Genomic DNA, 5879 nt, shown 5'->3' with positions numbered 1-5879 from the left:
TATTAAAAAACGTCCTTAGTATACCTCTTAACAGGGGAAGAGCTTAAAGTCGCCAATAGTAAGATGGAGAGGGACATCTATTACCTACACTGCTGTGTCTCAGCACAAACAGCTCTGCTTTGTCCAGTGATGCTTTAGTGTGATGAGACCCATGCAAAAAGGATCAGCCTCCCCTTGTGGTGGGCATCTGTCTTTCTGGGCTGCAAAGCCATTATATGCTCTTACCCCTCTGAGCCAGCCAGTCTGGAAGAGTTTTATTTTTGTGAAAGGGTCAAGCTTCAAAAGAAAGGTGAGAACCACACAAACATACCATGGTTTTAAATGAGTATAGGAGGTCCTTCTTATGAAAAAGAAGAGCAGAAAGACCCTGACTTCTGCATGTCCTGTGAACCTTGTAACTGCTGAGCAATCAGGCTAAGCAGGGAGAGCATGAGGAGAGGGTCACTGGTAAGATGATGAGGTGAAGGGGAAATTTCAATTTTATGTGCACAAGCAAGGCCTAAATTTCAAAGCTATGTTTGGTCAACAATAACAGTAAATAATGCTTTTCAACTTAAATTCTTGTGGGGCAGATTTTCAAATATTAACTCTATCACCACTTTAATGCATTCATAGAGGCAGTGGGAAGCCACTTACCAGGTCATACAGGCTCTGCCTAGCATGTCCTGGATATCCAGGCAAAACATAGACCAGGACAGCAGAACCAGGCACACCAGGCTGCTAGGTAATCACCTTTCCAGTGCATTAAATTGTCAAAGACCAGATGAAACTAATAGATACAGGCAAAAGTCTGCCTCTGCTTTACAGCAAATCTTGCCATGAGCAATGATGTTACCACTAGAAAACTGGTATGTTTTAAGATTTCTCTCTCTTTAGGTAGCTAAGACCTCAATCTTCATTTCCATCCAAAAAATTCTTCATCCAGAAGCTGTGAAGCCAAATCAGGCTTACTGTGAGCCTACTACTAGCTGCTCCACTTCTATGTTACCTTTGTGTATTGAGTTAGCCCAGGGTTTTTTACATAATAGACAAGGAAAGAACACCCCAAACAGCCTGCCCTCAGGTTTACATATGAGTCACTAGAAAGGCACTATACAGCAAAGCCACTGGAAACAGATGTTTTTGTTTCCTATCATATTCTGCAGATGTTGTTCATAAAAAAACTAAAGCTGAGTTGGGGGGCTTCTTGTGCAATTTTCCCCCCATTCATTCCAAAATATTTGAACTTCAGTACAAAGAGCAGCAGTAAACAAAGGGTCTAGCAGATGGCTGAGAGCAGAGTTATCGCTCATGGCATCTCAATGCCTGCAAATGTCTCATGTCTCTTGCACGCTATTTTGCAGAAGGTGTTAGATCACAATCAACAACACAAAGGATTTGAACACCCAGGTAATGGTGAAGATCTCCACATCAGAAAAGTCTCAGTGGGTTACCACCCCCCAGACTAAAACAGGTAGCACAGCTAATATGGTGTAGATTAAAAACAAGAGGTAAAACACATAGTCAAAAGAGAGTCTTTACTTCTTAATTTTAGTTAAACCTACAACTATAAAGTTATCCCACAGTCAAATCAGAATTGTTTTCAACATTTACATCCTGGCTGAAGTGCTGCCTCCGCTACCATGGGACTCGGTGTGAAGGCTATCCTCAGCAGTGAACTCAAGGGAATGGGGAGAAAGTGTGAGCATCAAAAGTGTCACAGCTTTAAGAGACAAAGGTCAGACAACTGAATGTTGGGGTGTTTTTTTTATTTTACCTCAGATGTTACGTATCAGCCTTTTAGAGCACCATTTAGTTTGATGTGAAAGTGTATTTAAAGAAACCAAGCTAAATCTACCCCACTATTAACAGGCTCTGCTGTATGTCAAGGAGGAATTTGGCAGCATTTCCCCATATTCTGCTGGGCATTTGGCAGAATGTGATATCTGTTGAATGCTCAAAGAAAATCCACTTGGTGTTTGTTCTGTTGCAAGATATTTTGATGTGACTCTTTGAAGCTGAGAAACCAAAGGAGTTGAAAGACAGAGAACTTACGCAACCTTTTGTTCCAGTGCTGCTTATGCAGCAACAGGAAAATTCATAGAAAAATTAATTGACTCTTTTAAGAAAAGGAAGAGCAAGCTGTCTGGAAGGACACTTTTGAAAGTGATGACTAGAAGTCTTGCTTATATAAGCCTCTATGTGATTTTGTATTGCAAGTACATTAACTGTATCACAGTCAGAAAATTTGTAACTAATGCCATGCAGACATCCTCCATTAGCTGTTAAAATTTAGATTTTATTCCAGACTTCCAGGTATTGTTTAGGAAAGACACTTAGTCAGTCATTCCTAGAGAATAATAAAACCTGGGCAGAAAAAAAGAGGGATGTCAGCAGCTATGTCCTTTTTCCTTTCTTCCTCCTTCTGCAAAAAGACAAACAATCTTTTGTTTTCAAACTTATGGCCTTGCTTAGCTAGAACAGAAATCACAGATTCACACAGAATCACAGAAGGTCTGAGGCTGGAAACCACCTCTGGAGGTCATCTAGTCCAACCACCAGCCACAGCTGGTTGCCCAGGACCATGTCCAGTTGGATTTTGAGTATCTCCAAGGATGGAGACTCCACAACCCCTTCAGGCAACCTGTTCCTGTGTTTGACCACCCTCACAGTAAGAAGTGCTTTTTTATGTTCAGATTGAATTTAATCTTTTTTTGGTTTGTGCCCATTGCCTCTTGTCTGTCACTGGGCACCACTAAGCAGGCCCTGACTCTTCTTTACTGCCCACATTTGGGTATTTATACACATGGAAAAGATCCCCCTGAGCCTTCTCCTCTCCAGGCTGAACAGTCCTAGCTCTCTCAGCTTTTCCTTTCATAAAAGGTACTCCAGTCCCTTAATCATCTTTGTGGCCCTGCACTAGGCTTGCTCCAGTATGGCCATGCGCCTCTTGTACCGGGGAGCCCAGCACTCCAGATGTGCCTCACCAGCGCTGAGCAGAGGGAAAGGATCACCTACCTCAAAGCTTTGCCTAATGCAGCCGAGGATGCCATTGTCCTTCTTTGCTGCAAGGATGCATTGCTGGCTCATGGTCAGCTTGTTGTCCACTAGCTTTGCCTTCCCTGCCAAGCTGTTTTCAGCTGGTCAGCCCCAAGCCTATGCTAGTGCCTGAGGTTGTTCCCCTCCAGGTGCAGGGCTTTGCACTTCTCTTTGTTGAACCTCATGAAATTCTTGTCACCCTGTTTCTCCAACCTTTCAAGATCACTGTCTAAAGATAAGCAAATTATTTTGCACTGGTGACACTTCTGTGTAAATGTACAATGTGTGGTTTATCCACTCTTTTGACATGCACAAGTGTAACAAATAGTACATTGTGGAGGGTGGCAGTTATAACATCCATTGCTATAACAATAGCATAATAAATTATTGTTCTTTAAGAGAAAATGGAGTGTGAGATGCTGTTGTACTAGAGACCATGCGGAGTACACAAATTATAGGCAGCATCTACAAAGAGCAAAAGGCTGAACTAAAAAAGAAGCAGGGAGTTAGGTGGGTGAGGAAAGGATAGCACATACTGAGTAAATGTAGTTCTCAAACAGTAGGAAACAAACCTGTTTGATGTCTTGATGTGATTTTACTCTCAGGCCTCTGAAAGAATCAAGAGTTGAAGGTGGAATACAAATGCTCTGACGCCATTCACACATTCTGTCAGCATTTACATAGGCGTTTGCAGCTCAGTCTTTGAAGACAAGGAAGAAACTTTGCAAACAAAGCCAGCCTGAGGGGTAAAATAATTTAGCAAATCTAATAAAAATGTGTCCTCTAAGATACAGATAAGCTATTGGACCACACACCAGCATAGAAAGCATCTTAGTAGTATCAGATGTATTTCTGTCCTTGTAGTACTCTGATGATACAGTCAGCTGCCTCCGGGTATTTTGGAACAGTATCATTATCACAACATCCTATGTTATTTTGCATAGAAGTTCAGTTTATTGCTTCAGTACTTAACTTTTTAAGTGCAAGAAGCCTTGAGGGGTCTTACAGACCAGATAACATGAGCATGCACATCATACCAAGGAGGGCTATAAAAAGTGCGACACAGCTGAAGCCAAAATAACCTTGCTGGTCAGAATAATTGACACTGCAAGTTACAAAGTTTGATGAAGACAAAGAGCTAGTTTGATTTCTGTAGGTTTCCAGAAACACTAAAATTTGCTTAAAATATCAATTCAGTAACCAACATGCACATCGTATATTCTCAAAATAGAATATTGCTTTCTCTCTGTTTACATGATGAGAATAGCTTGAAGCAGTCTGTATTTCTTCCACCAAACCCAACCTGATCACTCGGGACACTTTCCCTCAGAACATCCCCCAAACAGGTGGCTCTCCCTGGTGCAACAAACAAATCAAGTGCAATCAAATCTTCAGGGATAAAATCTTTCATGCTGCTTATGTTTACAGTCCAGTGGGACATGACACAAGAGCACTATCTTTCAGTTTCTGCCTGGCTTAATACTATATACAAGCTATATAATCGTGTGAAACAAGGTTTCAAGTACAAAAGGCAGCATAGTGCTTTCTCTAGACAAATACTGAAAAAAATAAGGCCAAAATAATCTTTCAGGTGTTTATAAATAAGAGAAAATGAGCTCTCCATTTTGTCTAGTTTTACTTGTAACCTTCTCAAATAGTGAGAACTATGCTTGCTTGCTATTCTTCCCCTTTACTGTATTCCAGGATTTTTTTTTATTTTATTTTTTTTTGTTCCTGGATCCCTATTATTTACCTTCTTTTTCAAAGCCTCCAGTAAATATGTCTCACTGACATAATCATAGTATCTGGAAATAGAATAATTTGTTTAAGAAATTGAAAAACTGTATAAAACTAAATTCACACTGCCTATTCTAAATTCAGGTTAAAGTATGAGTGTTAACAGAGTACCACTTCAGCCTACCTGGAAGATTTTTCACCTATCTGTGTAAAACATGTACTAGTAACAGCAGAACAGGCTAGCAAAATTTTATGTTTGATTCAGTTTGATAATCCCTATATTCTTGTTTGTTTTCAAACACTGGAGCGTGAAGGTAGTTTTCCATACACTGTGGTGAGGCACACAGTTCAGATACCCCTGTGGATATCTGTCAGTCTCACAGGACCCCATGCAATGAGCAACCATCTTTCTTGCTCATTAGAATCTGCCATCATCTGAACACAAGTTTAAAAAATCTGATTGATAAAAGCCACATAAAGATTCTCTGGGATTGTCTTACTGATGCTCATGAGCCCATACACAGCCAAGTGAGGGAGAGGAAGCTTCCTGAATAAGTAGCAACAAAAGGTAGCAATTGTTGCTTGAATTAGACCCTACTGTTTCCTCCCTGAAGAGGTTAAGGACTGGACAAATACAGCAAATTCAACTTTTCTGCTGAGCTGATATTGTAACTTTTAGCTGCAGAGAGAGAGCAGCTGTCATAGCCTCCCTCACCATTTTCAGGATTGCCAATGCCTCTGTATCAGAAACTCTTTGCAGAGTGCTTCTGGGTGGGTGGTGGTCAGAAGAGGTGTTCATACTATCAGATGTGGCCAGCTCTAATGCAGACATTACCTCATAGTTAGTCGGCCTCCACCCTCTTCATAGCCAGTACAGAAAAAAACATCAGGTTTAGGGAACTATCCATTTAATCCTAAAGGAAACATAAAAAGTAGGTCAGGTGAATTATACTCCCACGTCTTCCCTCTCTCTCATGTTCGTGTAGGCTCAGAACAACTAGCTCAGATGTGAGCATGCATCGAAACTGAGCTGGGATGAGTGCTACCTAAGGTCACTTTTTATGCAGTATGCTTTCTCAGGATCCTTGTGTGTTTCAGAGGATACTTACACCTCCAGAATCAAC

This window comes from Falco rusticolus, chromosome 2 (genome assembly GCF_015220075.1).
Source record: "Falco rusticolus isolate bFalRus1 chromosome 2, bFalRus1.pri, whole genome shotgun sequence".
In the NCBI taxonomy this organism is placed as follows: domain Eukaryota; kingdom Metazoa; phylum Chordata; class Aves; order Falconiformes; family Falconidae; genus Falco; species Falco rusticolus.
The sequence above is the reverse complement of the archived record's forward strand: the minus strand, read 5'-3'. Positions refer to the sequence as shown.